This window comes from Prunus avium, chromosome 2 (genome assembly GCF_965620075.1).
Source record: "Prunus avium chromosome 2, drPruAviu1.hap1.1, whole genome shotgun sequence".
In the NCBI taxonomy this organism is placed as follows: Eukaryota; Viridiplantae; Streptophyta; class Magnoliopsida; order Rosales; family Rosaceae; genus Prunus; species Prunus avium.
Window position 1 is genome coordinate 22188240 of NC_142285.1, and position 15066 is coordinate 22203305.

Below are 15066 nucleotides of genomic sequence, written 5' to 3' on the forward strand. Positions count from 1 at the left end.
GCGTCGGTGGCGTGGATGAGAAAGAATGGCATCGGTGGCGTCATGGTGTCGATGGCGTTGCGGCTTTGGTGGCTTCGATGGCATCACGGCGTCAATGGCGTCAATGGCCTCGAGGCGTCGCTGGCATCGATGGTGTCGCTGCATCCATGGCGTGGCTGGTAGATATGTATGAGTAGCAAAGAAGTGAGAGAGGGACTGTTTCAAAGAGCTCAGGAGGCTTTCAAGAAGGGAGAGAAAAGAGCTCAGGAGGGTTTCAAGGAGGAAGAGAGTTTTCATAGACCTGGGGAAATCTGAATTTTAGGTCGAGGAAGAATTCACTTAAGCGGCTTCTTTTGTTTAGCGTGTTTTAAAAGACAACGCTTGTTAATTGACAAGCGTCGTGTTTTAAAAACCAACCCACCGCAACCCTATTTTAATGGTGTATAAGATGGTATAGCATGACGGTTTTGTAAAACCGTCATCTTTTAAAACACGACGACGGTTTTAAAGTGCACCGTCGTCTATTTTGAGTCGTTGTTTAACTAAATTGTAGTAGTGTCTCATGAGTGTCTCGGATCACCACAGTATGCGTAATCTCGTCCATGTGTCAGGGTCGTTAGTCAGGAAGTCATAATCTGTACAGCGGAAGATGTATAGGATACATGTTTAGTAGGAATCCAGATCAGGATCTGAGCTTGAGTCCGGGTCGGAGTTGGAGTCGAAGTTGGGATCTGGGTGTGAATTATAGACAAATTCGGGGTTGGGGTCGAGGTCGTCATTAGAGTCGGGGTCGGGGTTGTTGTCATCGTGGTCGGGGTCGAGGTCGTCAAAATAATATCTTGATTTAGGATTGGGTTCAAGGTCATCAAAATAGGATCCTGATTTAGGATTGGGTTTGGTGTCGAAGTCTGCATCTGTATGAGCTGAGCCACCTAGGCACTCAACTCGGCTAAGGTTGGTTGAGAGGGAGAGAATGAGTCGGTGGTGCTACCTCCATGAGGGTTGAAAAAAATCATCAACCCCCATAGAGACGGTAGGGGTTGGAAACTAGAGTCAGCAATTCCAAGATCGCCGCTCTGATTCCATTCTAAAATATAAAACCTAATATTAGAATATTTGTTTGTGGGAATTTTCTGTATATTCCTTTCCTTGTAGGAGGTCATATTTATAGTACAACTAAGCCTTAGTGGCCAAGTAAATAATAAATTTCTATTTCTACTTATGGTAGGAAATTAGGAATTAAAGTAAATCAAATATAATTATAATGGGAATCCCAGTGTCATTGGTTGTTCCCCAAGAGTTCCAAGAAGATAGAATGCCGAGTTTGGTGTCATTGGTTGTCCACCTGTGGAGTTGATGGCAAGTAAGGTTTAGGAGCATTTGCTGCAACAAGGATACAAAATGAGAGGAACTCAAGGGGATTGTAAGAATGAAAAATAGAGGTCATCGCACAAATTTTTAAATGAATGAAAACTAAAAGTTGTACCATAACCAAAACTACTGTCCCTACGTGTGCTAGCTTCACTATAATTTCCACCAGGAGTTGGTGCTTCATACGCTCGTGATTTAGGACTTCCTGGCTGAAAACCAAAATATTACAGCTACTTAATAGATTAAAAGATTGAAGCTACATCTATTAGTACAATTATGCATTAATTACTCACCTCATATTGTGGGCTAGCACTCTAAGACGCAGGGTTCCCATCCTTCCAGTCATCCCTGATTTTCTTACCATCAAAGTTCCAAGAAACATACAAGGTCGCTCTCTCGTTCATGCGAGGAGAGCCTTGACGGTTAGGGTTAGAGTTTCTCTAGTTTTCTTTACTCATTCTCTGAGCCGTCTCTCTCAGTCTTCAATGATTGTCTCTTTGGGTTCTTCTTGGTGTATTGGGTACGAAGTTTTTTTGCCTCTTTTGTTCTCCTTTGGGTGGCTGTGTCGGCTTCCTTTTTGGGTTCCCAAAGAGCCAGTCGCTGGTGAGAGGTCTTCATCTTAATGCTATGGAGGTGGCCACCGCCTCTTCTGCTCAAGGGGGTGACAAGTATGCGGCACTAAGCGGGAATCATAAGCATGCAAAAACTGGTGTTGGGCATCTGATTGTTAGTGGCATGGCTTTTTCTGGTAAGCGTAGTTTCTGTATCAAGGATTTTGTTGACAAGGCGAAGGAGACCAGCCTCGAGGGGTCTCCAAGGTCTCCCTAATAATTCTCCTATGGGACGTTCATGGGCTTGGCAACCAATGAACTTTCCTACTATGAAGATCTTTCTTTGAAAATTTCTTCAAGCTAAGAGGCCAATCTTGATCTCCCTTGCTTGTCAACTGGGGTTCTAGATCAAGAAAATTGGAGATGGCGGTTGGTATTTGGATGGATCTGTTATGATGCTCACAATACGTTTTTGACTCAGTACGAAGAACTATGATGCTTTCTTTAGATCATAGGAGGCTTTCTTTTACAGTACTTGCGTAGTGATGGGATGTGTTTCAATGGTTTTGCGATTGGGTGATTGGCTGGATTTATTTTGATACCCATAGTACGTTTTTGACTCTATACGAAGAACTATGATGCTTTTTCTAGATCGTAGGAGGACTTCTTTGACAATACCTACGTAGTAATGGGATGTTGTTTTAAGGGTTTTGTGGTTGGTGACAAGACCCGCCTTGAATTTCTCTAAATCCATGACGGACCCTGTGATTTTTCTGACATCTAACTGTTTGTGCCTAGTAAATCTCGGCCGAGGAAGTTGATCGAGGGAACTTCCGCTCAGCCCTAGCGCCTGCCCACAGCTGAGCCTCACAGGACTTTGGTTGCTTCCATTTTTTTAAAAACGAAGGTGAGCTGGTAAAGGCAAAAAATCATCACGGCCTCGGCGATACTGGCCGAGGACAAACTCCGCAGATACAAGGCCAAGATAGGGAAAGTTAAGCGGCGTCGTCACGTGGCGTCAAGGTCCCACACTTCATTTAATGAAGTAGTGCCTCTGACCACAGCAGAAAGCCCATGATTCACGTAGAAGCATTTAATGAGCCAAGACAGAAGGGACGTGATTGGAGTGAAGGTATGGCGAGTAAAATCAGGGATTAGATGCGAAAATCTCACGACTTATGAGATCAAGTCACCAACCATCAGACCAGGGCAATAAATGCTCCTCCAAGGCCCGAGCGCAGAGCCCACCATCAGGGCGGCGGCCGGGGTTTATGGGGGTCACACCACCATGCTTCACATTCCCAAATGTCGATTCGACTACCCACTAGCTCTGATCAATCTCACCATGCAGATTTTCAGCCTCATTATCTTCTCAAGATCTTCCCTATAAATACTAGGCTCCAACTACATTTGAAGGGTTCAACACCAAACACAAGCCTCCCATGGAGCAGATTATATTTTCCTGTCATTTACTTCTTGTCATTTATCTTCTTGTAATGCATTTTCAATACTTTTACTTGCTTTCCTAGGAGTAGTGGCAGTTTGTAGGAAAATCCATTCATCAATATATCATATGACCCTTCATTTTCAAGGCACCGGAGCACCATCTTTGTTACCCTTTTGTTCATCTCATATATCATACGACCGTCGCCACCCAGCGAGGCACCGGAGCACCACCTAGAAACCACCATTAACGGCCTTGTACCTCAGGCCGTGAACCTGACGGCCGAGATCAGTTCCTCTCTCGGCCACAGTCGCTCGATTAGAAGTTAAATTTAAACAGGTGCACTTCTTATCTATTCACCCAACCAATTCACCCTCAAGCGCACGGTAAACCGTGCTGGCACGCCCGCACGGTAAACCGAAGAAGGACGGCTTGTGTTGACGTGGACGACCTGTGTTGACGCAGATCCCCTCGGCCCAGAACCTAAGGCTGCGAGATTTGCGAAACCAACAGTAACCGATGCTGGGCCCACTTACTAAAAACATCATCTTCTTCGAAACAAAGGAAAAGGGGCCGAGACTCCTACTGAAATTTCGGCAGTCTCCCTTGAAAAATGAACTTTACCAAATTTTCCACTTGTGAAAAACAACAGAAATAATAGTCCAACTACCAGCACGCACAATGCAATAGCACACAGATTACAAAATAGGCCTTTGACCTTAAATTCAACCCTACACGAGCAATATCAGACAAGTCTAAGAATCTCTAGTTAAACAACCAAAGTAAAAGTTTCAAGGAAATGGACAACAAGTGTCCTATAATTAAGTCGAGGCACGAGAAGAGGAAGGCTCGGCTTGACTGCTCGACACGCGTCAACTATTGCCCGGGGGGCGCAAAAAACAAAAAATTCTGAGTGGACAAAAATAAACTTTTAACATAATTGTAAACAACAAACTAACCCCACCGTTTTGGAAAATGATGCCAAAACATGCAACGAAAACCATTTATATATATAATCGGCTTTAAAATCAAGGTATCCCATAATCCCGATATAGCAAATAACACAAACTCAAACTGGACCTTTTTCCTTTCCCAGACCACTTTCTTCCAAGACACATGCCTGCAAGCACAACAAGCGAGGAAGGATCCTCACAAATAAATAAGAATGACCATTATATATATATATATATATATATATATATATATAGGTATAACAGTTACACCACTACAAGTACCAGGGAAACAATCCAACCAGGGGATTGTTTGACTAGACCACATGGAAGAATCCTCAATAACCATGTGGCTAGGGACGAGCTGTCCAACCGAGGGACTGGGATCCCAAACACACATAACAGAATCCTCAATACTCGTACGGCTAAACTAAGTCCTACGTGCGTAGACTGCCCGACAAGGGCCTACAGTAACACTCTGTCAAAGGTGCCCGGGTTCCGACATATTCAAGAATTCATCATTTCCAAGTATCGATGTCCAAGTATCCAAGTGCTGGGGAGGTACATAGGGTGGTGCTATATATATATATATGCATGACATTCCATCCTTTGAAAATAATGATCATTTAAAAAAACAAAGTCCACTCACAGATAATCCAAAGCTACTTGACCCTGAGAGGGTCCCGCCTGTTAGGCTCGTGGAACTTGAGTACCTATTTTGAAAGGCAAGGACTTAATTAAAACGAGTAAACCAACCACAAACTTAAATTCAGCTCCTAAGTTCCCGGGATTCAAAGTGTGTGTGCACGACTACAGGGGAGTTTCTAAGGCCAGTCTAATGCTCTTTGAAAGGTGAAACGACCTTGGAAGACTCACAATCAATCTAGTGGTCAAACTTCCCAAACTGGTCAAGGGCCTGCGAGGCCCACGACCTCCTATTCCCAATCCGAAAGTTCCTACTCGATCCTAGAGGTATAGAGAACAACATATTTGAAATTGGGACTGATCGAACGGTCCGAACTTATCAAGAATATGAAATAGAGTATTAAATTAGAGAAGGATCGAATTGCGTTGTAATCACAAACTAACTAGGTTCTCTAAATGAGTTCTTTTTAGCTTGGGTAGTCATGACATACTGCTAGGTGTCACTCATACCTTGTGGAAGCCCTGTAATGACTAATTATAATTAGCCTAGGGAGAATTGTATGAAGGGATACAATTCACACTTGATACAAAGTGAATCATTCATACCCACTGCCTCATTAATTAGAACCTATAAGATCGCACACCGAAAAGGAATCGATTGGGAAATTAAGAAGAGAATGAATGATTTTGTGACTTGGTCAAAGTCAATGTGAAAGTCAAAGGTCGAAGTCAAAAGTCAAAGCTCAAAGGTCAAACGGTTGACCCGACACTTGACACGGTCAACGAAGGATGACCGAGATCAACACTCATTAGACAAGTGAGTAATTAAATTAGTTAAGTCACTAGAGTAATTAAATTGATTAGATTAATTTAATTATTCAATTAAAGTTATGAAACTTTAATTAAAGGTCCCATATAATTAAAGGTCCCATATGACTTTAATATAGACTAGTAGGCTGCATATGGTGCTTAATCATTTCTCATGTTCAGCACATGCACACAAAGAAATAAGAAAAATATGCTATATAGATTTTTGTTTGATATCAAAATCTCTTCAAACTCATTTTTTCTTCTTCAAAATCAATTTAACTTGACACATAGGAATACCTCTTAAAACATTTAAATTTAATTCTTCACGTATGCCAAAGGGTTCTCTTTCAACGAGAAGAAAGGAAACGACTCCCATTTTGCGACGTGGTTACCAATTTACTACGTTGGTTTGTTATAGCCTAACCGTCGTTAAGAAGAAAGGAAACGGCTTGAATTATGAATTTGACGTCGGTTATTGTTAAATACAGGTTGTGGTTAAGAACTTTACTATGTCCCAAGTATCCAATTATTTGACGTTGTTATATAACTAACTACGTCGGTGGTTTGTTTATTACCTGACGTCGTTGGCTTTGATAAGTCCCTTTTATAACCCCGTTTGACGTGTGTATTCTCTCTGAGACGTCAATTGTTTTATTATAACGGATGTGCAACATTGTTTTTACGTCGGTAATTATCAATCGGTGGAAGTAGTATTATCCTTAAATTTGTCGGTTTAAGCTCTATTCCGTCGTGTTATTCTTTAGTGTACGTCGTGAATCACTTTCGTTACCGTCGTTGTTGGTAATATTTATTAGCCTTGTTTAAATTAATTTTAATGAACCGATGTGTTTTCTTTTTCAAATAGCGGTTTTTATGTAATTTTTGCATTGGCATTCCACGTCGTTTGTAGAAACCCGACGTTGGTTATATTTTAGACGTCTCTTATTGCGATTTTTGTAACTTGACCGTCGTATTTTCAACTTTAACCCAGTATTTTTAATTTTTGATTTGTCGTGCCCAAAGCCTGCAGAATGAAAATGTGATCGAAATTAAAATGATATACAGAGCTATTAATTAATGTCATACAATTAACTGCATAACTAATGTCATAAATTACAACAATCAAGTGTAAATCCAAGTTCGTCGACTACAAGGCCCGAAGTGTTATCTATCCAATCACACCTCAAGACTGTGATTCTAAACTTTTGGTAGTCAAGGTCCCAAATTTCTTGAATAACCCCATAAAAACCCATATTGGAGACAATAGGGTTTTTATCCTTGGCACTAGCAACTTGCATAGTATGTGCAAGTAAATAAACACCACTATTTTGGACAGTTCGCACATCAACTTGTACCTTGGTGTTAAATTTAACACCATTAATAAGATAGCTCCTATATGATGGCACTGCCATGCTTGGACTAGCTGCTAGCCACCTCAAATTTTCTAATACGCCATTATTGTCTTCCCCATTAAGTTCACTTTGAACCTGCAAATTAAACATATATCTTAATTCAATCTAATATATAGAAAGAAAGAAAATTAAAAGTTCAATATGTCATTCAATAACATATATACCTTAAAGCGTAGCCATTGAATGAAAGTGCTATTGTGCTTATCTTGTAGCCACTTTGTTCTCTTTCTAAATTTTGGATAAGCAGTCTTGATGTGGATCATATGTTCTCTACAATTGACACGAAAAAAATTAAGCATAAGGAGTAATAATATTTAAAATGGCTACATATGAAAAATTAAACTCATACGTACTCGATATAAGGTAGGACTTCCTCCGTATTCTCCAAGACATATAGATGTGCCTGGTTCAACAAGTCCATATCAACTAAGCTCACTATGCAACCTAATAATGGCTTTGAAACTCCCATATTCTGGCTTGAAGGCACTCCAACTGTACTAACATCAGATAAATACTCGGTATAAAATTCTACACCTTCTTCAGCTATATACCGCTCAGCAATGCAACCTTCGGGACGAGTTCGATTCTGAACATACCCCTTTAGCACTTTCATATATCTTTCAAACGGATACATCCATCTAAAATATACTGGCCCACATAGACGAACTTCTTTGACAAGATGTACTACTAGATGAACCATGATATCAAACAATGAAGGGGGAAAGTACTTCTCAAGCAAACACAAAGTAACTACTACATCTTCTTCCAACTTATCTAGCTTGGAAACATCTACCGTCTTTGCACATATAACATTGAAGAAGAAGCACAATCGAGTTATTGCATACCTTGCAGGCTTCTCCAAAACAGAACGAATTGCCATAGGGAGCAATTGTTGCATCAATAAATCTAACCGAGCAGCAATCCCATCTTTATTTTTTCCGGGGATCTCTAGCAATGTACCAATGATACTATCGCAAACATTCTTCTCAATGTGCATAACATCTAGGGCATGCCTCACAGGGAGGTATTTCCAATACTCGAGATCAAAGAATTTTGATTTCTTCTTCCAACAAACTCTGTCACCATCATTCTCACCAAAATTTCCCCCATTTTTTGAGCCCCATGTGTAATTAATATCTTCAACCATATGCAGCACTTCTTCTTCGGTTAATGGCTCGGGAGGCGTGTCATATTCAGGTTTCCCATTAAAAGTTGCACGTTGCCTCCTATATGGATGATTGATTGGTAACCATTTTCAATGCCCAATGTAACAAATTTTGTGGCCATTTTTCAACCTGTGACTAGGTGTATCATCGCCGCATATTGGACAAGCTTTATATCCTTTGACACAACCAGATAAGTTTCCATAGGCAGGAAAATCATTAATTGTCCACAGTAATACACCTCTGAGTGTAAAGTATTCTCCTACGTGTGCATCATACACTCCTCTAATCCTATCCCATAGAGATTTTAAATCATCAATAAAAGGCTCTAAGTAAACGTCTATATCATTTCCGGGCTGTTTAGGACTGGAAATCAATAAGGTCAACATCATGAACTTCCGCTTCATGCATAGCCATGGTGGGAGATTATATGTAATTAAGATAACTGGCCAACAACTGTATCTGCTACTTAAAGAACTGTGGGGATTGAATCCATCAGATGAGAGAGCCAATCTCAAGTTTCTTGGCTCTTTACCGAACTCGGGCCATTTATCATCAACAAGTTTCCAAGACGGGGAATCTGCTAGATGAGACATATGACCGTCAACTGATTTTCTTGCAGCATGCCAAGTCAAACTCTTAGCTGTCTTATGTAATTGAAACATCCTTTTAAACCTTGGAATTGGAGGAAAATACCACACCACCTTCGCTGGCACACCCTCTTTCAAGAATCCATCTTTGCTTTCCTTCCACCTTGAGATACCACAAGTAGGACAATTAGTTGAATCCTCATACTCCTTCCTATACAAAATGCAGTCATTGGGACATGCGTGAATTTTCTCATAACTCATCCTTAAAGCAGACAAAGTCTTTTTTGCTTCGTACATAGAGGAAGGTAGTGTATTTCCTTCTCGAAGCAATTCTCCTTGAAGTATCAATAATTCTGTAAAACAAACATCACTCATCCCATGTTTTGCTTTCAAATTATATAATTTCACCAAAGTCGACAACTTCGTGTATGTACTGCAACTAGGGTACAAGGGTTGATCGCCATCTCCAATCACATTGGCAAACTCATAAGGATCAGATCCAATATTGGCAAAATCAATATCATCCATCCCTAATTCTTAAGAAACATAACTGAACCTACTTTGCTCATCTTCTTCCACATTTCTACTAGCATTGGTAGTCCATTCCCAAGGTTCTCCGTGCCATGTCCAAACCTTATAGGTTTGGTCAATTCCATTAAAGTATAAGTGTTCCCTTATAATTCCAACCCCAAACAATCGAATATTCCTACATTTCACACATGGACAACGAAAATGAGTTGTATTTCCAAGATTTTCTACAGCAAAATTCTAAAATCCTTCCACCCCTAACTCATATGCCTTCGATCTTCTATCCGCATGCATCCATGACTTATCCGTCTCACACACTATAAAATCATATATATATAATAAAGTGAAAAGACCAGCAATGAAACACTACTACATTCAAAAGCAGAGAACAAATTCAAAATAAAAAATAAAACAAGAACAAGACGACGGTTTTTACAACATAATCGTCGTGTAATATAAATACAGACGACGGCATCTCTAGTTACCGTCGTCATTGAGCTACCCAAACCCAGAAATTTGTATTGCTTTTGAAGAACAAAGTATTGGGTTCTGGTAGCCTAAAGACGACGGTTAATGGAGACACAGTCGTCTTTAGGTTACCAGTTGCGAATTAAAATTCAGACGACGGGAGTAAATGAACAACCGACGTATAATAAAAATTTAGACGGCGGTTTGATCCATCAACCGTCGTCGTGGTTTATAAAAAAACCACAGCCTAAATCTCCCATCCCTATTCGTTTTCCAAGAACCCATGGCCAAACAAACATAAAAGAACCCAAACAGAGAGTAATTATTACAAGAATGCAAACACCAAAACATAAAAGAACCCAAATATAGCTACGAACGAAAACACTTACGGATTTAAGATAGCAAATGCTTAGAGTTCGCACATACATGGATAAGATAACAAATACTTGAGAGAGAGAGCTGAGAGAATATAACAAATACTTGAGAGAGAGCTCGGAGAATATACCCAATGCTTTGAGAGAGAGCGAAAACTTTAAGACAAATTTATGTTGAAGAGAGAGAACGAACTATTTTAGGGTTAAAGGGAAATTCTGAAAATTTTAGATCGCAGTCAAAAATATCAAAGTACCGCGTTTATCAACGACGTCGGTAAAAACTTAGCTGTCAACGTTTAATACTCACTTACGACGGCGGTTTACATAAAAAACCGACGTGGTGAACAAAACATACGTTGACAAATGAAGGAAACGACGTAGTAAATTATGTTTACGTCACCTCTTAATAAACCGACGTCGTAAAAATTAAATAATTAGACAAGGTTTGGGTTTCCTGGGATTCGAACGCGCGTACGATAGAAAACCGGCGTCGTTTCAATAAACCCTAAACCCTAAATTTTACAATAATTATAAAAAAATACACAAGTATGAGAAAAATGAACCGAAAATTGTTACGGACTCCTTACAACAATGCCTTCTGTAATAGTAGGCTAAAATCTGGATTTCATCATTTTGAATTTATGGGCACCAATGGATCACATAAACCGTAGGGTTATGTTATGTAAAGTATAAGGAGTATTGTGTTTTGTCTCTAAATTTTTTTGACTTTTATTATCATTTGAACTTTGAAAACAAAAATGACATTTTTCAGGCCTTTACGGGCAATCTTAATGAGTGCATAAAATTTGTCACTCACCGACGTGGATAATCAAGTTCCCACGTCATCTTGCTTTAAATCACTGACGTGGATGAGTATGTTACCACGTCATCCTATTTGGATAACCGACATGGGTTTTTAGATTACCACGTCATCGAGTTTTGGATAACAGATATTGTTTGAATATAAAACGTCAAATTTTGTAAGATCACGGCCTTTGTTTATTTTTAAGACGTCGATATGGTTATACTAACAGACGTAGTATATCGGTACAATATTCATCTGTACAAGATGAATTAATTATAAACCGTCGTGTTTATGACTGTTACATGTCGTTTTTAAGAATTGTCGTCGATGTTATATTTCCAGTTATAGCAAGACGACCATTGTATACACATATGAGATGTGTAAATTTGAATGAGACGTCGTTTTTGGAGAATTAAATTAAGTGTTTATGAATTATATTAAGTTTTCATGAATTTTTTGGGAACTAAACAAATTTCAAAAACATATTTAATTTTTTTGATGGTTGTTCGATTGATTACAACAAAAATATTTATGTACATTTTTAATAAACTAAAATAAACCTAAACATTGTTAATAAATTTTTAGGTACATCAATTATCATTCTGTATTTGCCTGTTAACGAATTCTGCCCATTCATGCCTAACATCGTCAGTATGTTCTTGTGTATACTGAACTCGATCTTTTTTCTTTTCAAACTGCAAAATAAACCAAAAAACCGACGTGTTATAAAGATACAAACGACGGTTTTAAAGAAAAAGTTGACGTAGTAAAATAAAGAAAGTATATCAAAAATTTTGCCTTTTACCTTCTTCTCGAAATCTAGGCATGGATCATGAATTATATCTCTCATGAATCGCATCACGTAATAGCCACACTCTACACTTGTTGGTTGTTCAGGAGTGCCGTGTAGATTTTTCCAAATGGTTGTTTTATGTGATGAATTTTTGTTTATATGAATGTTAAACATTTTCATTGACCTGTTACAAGAAAACAAAGAGTGTTAATGACAAAACGAAAAATCTAAACACAAATAGTAACCGTCGTGGTAAATCAGTCAAAACGACAGAGTTTTAAAACAAATGATGTGGTATTTTGTTTCAAACGGCGGTAAAAATCTATCGTCGTTGTGTAACATTATAACCTCGGTAACAGGAAAAACGTCGTATAACAAAAAATTGAACAGAAAAAATTAAAACGTTCTAAAATAAAACCCAAACGACGTGGTAGTTAAATTAACACGATGTTTTTAAGACAATACTGACGTAATAAATTATTTAAAACGTCGGTAATAACTTACCGTCGTTGTATTGTCATTATAACGTCGGTATTATAAAAACCCGTCGTATACTTCAAGGGCTTGTTTGGTACGGGGGACTGTCATAGACTGGATTAAATATTGGTACTGTCTTAGATTGGCTTGGCTTGGCATAAGCTGGATAACACTTGTACAGCGTTTGGTGTATGTTTGATTGGACTAGGACAATTTTTTTTTTTTTTTGAAAAAGTAAGATTTTTTAAATATTTTTTTGACTTTTCTTCTCTCTTCTTCTCTTTCTTCCTCTCTGCATCTCTTTTTTTCTTTTTTGGACGAACCAATCTGCTGCTCTTTCTTCTTCTTCCCTTCTACATCTCTTTCATCTTCTTCTTCTCCATTTTCTCTCCTCTTCTTCTGTCTACTTTTCTTTTCTTTCTTTTTTGCTAAAATTTTCTCTCCTCTTCTCTGTATTTTTTCAAAAATTTTCTCTCTTCTTCTTCTCCATTTTCTTTCTTCTTCTCTGTTTTTTTTCGAAAAATTTCTCTCATCTCTTCTTCTACATTTTCTCTCCTCTTCTCTGTTTTGTTTTTCGAAAATTTTCTGTTCTCTCCTCTTCCTCTTCAATTCTGTCTTCTCCTTCTTGGGTGGATGTGGCTGTGGCTGGTGGCTGGTGTCTGGTGGCTGTGGCTGGTGATCATGGCTGGTGGTTGTGGTTGTCGCTTGGTGGGTCGGTGGTTGTGGAGCGATTGGGCATGGTTGCTCGTTGCTTGGGTAGGGACTGTTAGTCCCTCCTCTCCAGACGGGTTTAGCTAAGAACACCTAAGAAGGTGTTTTTGGTGGGCCCAGTATTAGTTAATCCCACTTAAAATTAGAACTGGGTGAAACAAACATGGGATAAAATTTGGGGGTTTCACTAAAACACCCAAAACGGGGGCTGAAATTATAAAAAAACCCAACACCCAAAACACTTTATAAACACACCCAAAACCCATCATTACACACACTCAAAACCCATTTATAAACACACCCAAAAAATATACAATTGTTGATTTTGGGGTTGATTTTGGGTGTGTTTCTATGTTTAAATAGTGTGTGGGTTTTTTTATAAATACATGTCTGGGATTGGGTTTATTTATAATAATCTAATAAAATTTTAGCCAAGCCAATCCAAGCTTGCATGGTGTACCAAACGAGCCGCAAATGCATTAAAGGAAAAAAAATCTTAGATCATAATAAATCAACTTACGTATTCACTATACTTTTCATGTCGTCGTCAACGGAGCGTTTTGGCAATGAATTCATGTAATAGGCAGTCTCCGTTGCTGGTCTCACAATTACCAACACCCAATGACCCCTACACATAATGATCCATATAGGTTAAATATTAGTACAAAGAAAAATATTACAAGGACAATACTTTAAATAGTTAAGGGGACTAACCCTGGATTATAAGGGACCAAGAAAAATTGATCCCCATCTGCTGTTTTCAGGCGGTTGGACAGTTGTTTTGTTCGGTTTGATAGAGATCCAGATTGAGAGCTGACTACCCCAGGGTCGACGAGGCCAACAAGGTTTACCATATTTGCCATTTTTAAATAGTCAAATAGGTACCTAAATATATGAAATTCAATTAAATAAGATTTTAATTTAAAAGAAAGGGAAATGTAAAACAAAATATGATTTCTAGAATTACCTCATGTATACTGCAATCACTGTGTTTCCAATCTCAACCATGGAACCAAACTGCAAAATATCATCAGAAAGGAGGAAGGTATCATGCTCAGTGCCAAACACTTCCCCTGGCATGTGAACTTTCACAGTCCCGTTAGCAGGCTGCAACTTGGTCTGGACAAATTGGCATAAGGCTAACAGAGGAGGTGGCATGTTACAAGAAATAAATAAAGAAATATAAGTTAGTTTGTATATGAACTAAAATAAACGACTCTAACTAAACCAAAAAAATCGACGTGGTATATAATATAAACGACGGTTTCTAGAACATACTGACGGAGGAAAGGTTATAAACGTCGGTAAATACATAATCGTCATTGTGTAAACGTTATAACGTCGCTACACTATAGAAAGGTCGTCTAATTAAATGCAGTTAATGCTTTAATGAAATAGACGACGGTTTATAAAAGAATTAGATGTCGGCAAAAAAGACCGTCGTTATTTTCAAAGCATAATAAATGCAAAACAAGTAAAAGCATCGTGGTATTTCACTCACATCGACGGTTCTTGGAAGAAAGAGACGTATTGTTGTTTTCCGACGTCGGTAAATATATACCGTCGTTGTTTGAAATTTTAACATCGGATATTTAAAAGAGCGACGTCTTCAACCTTTGGATCTTCTTCCCCCAAAACTAGGGGTCTGATATTAGTGGCCCCCGAGCAGCTTGCCTTGTCAGACATTGGATTTTTAGGGCTTTGTTCTTGAGGTGGTAAAGGAATAATTGGGGTAATTGGGGTTTTGAGCATGTTTGTGGGAGCAAATTTCCTCCCACGAGAATATTCGTCTAAAGATTCCTTCGTCTTCTCCGCACCTCTCTCTCCCTGCAAAATAGATCGGAGTAAAAGGACCACACCCGGGGGGTGTTGGCCAAAGGCCCTCCGATGCCTAAGTTAGGATGGGTGTTTCAAGGAAAACCGGGTGGCCGGAGCCGTGTGTGGAGCCTGGAGCCTTGTGTGAGAGAGAGAGAAAGAAGATGGTGGCTAGGGTTT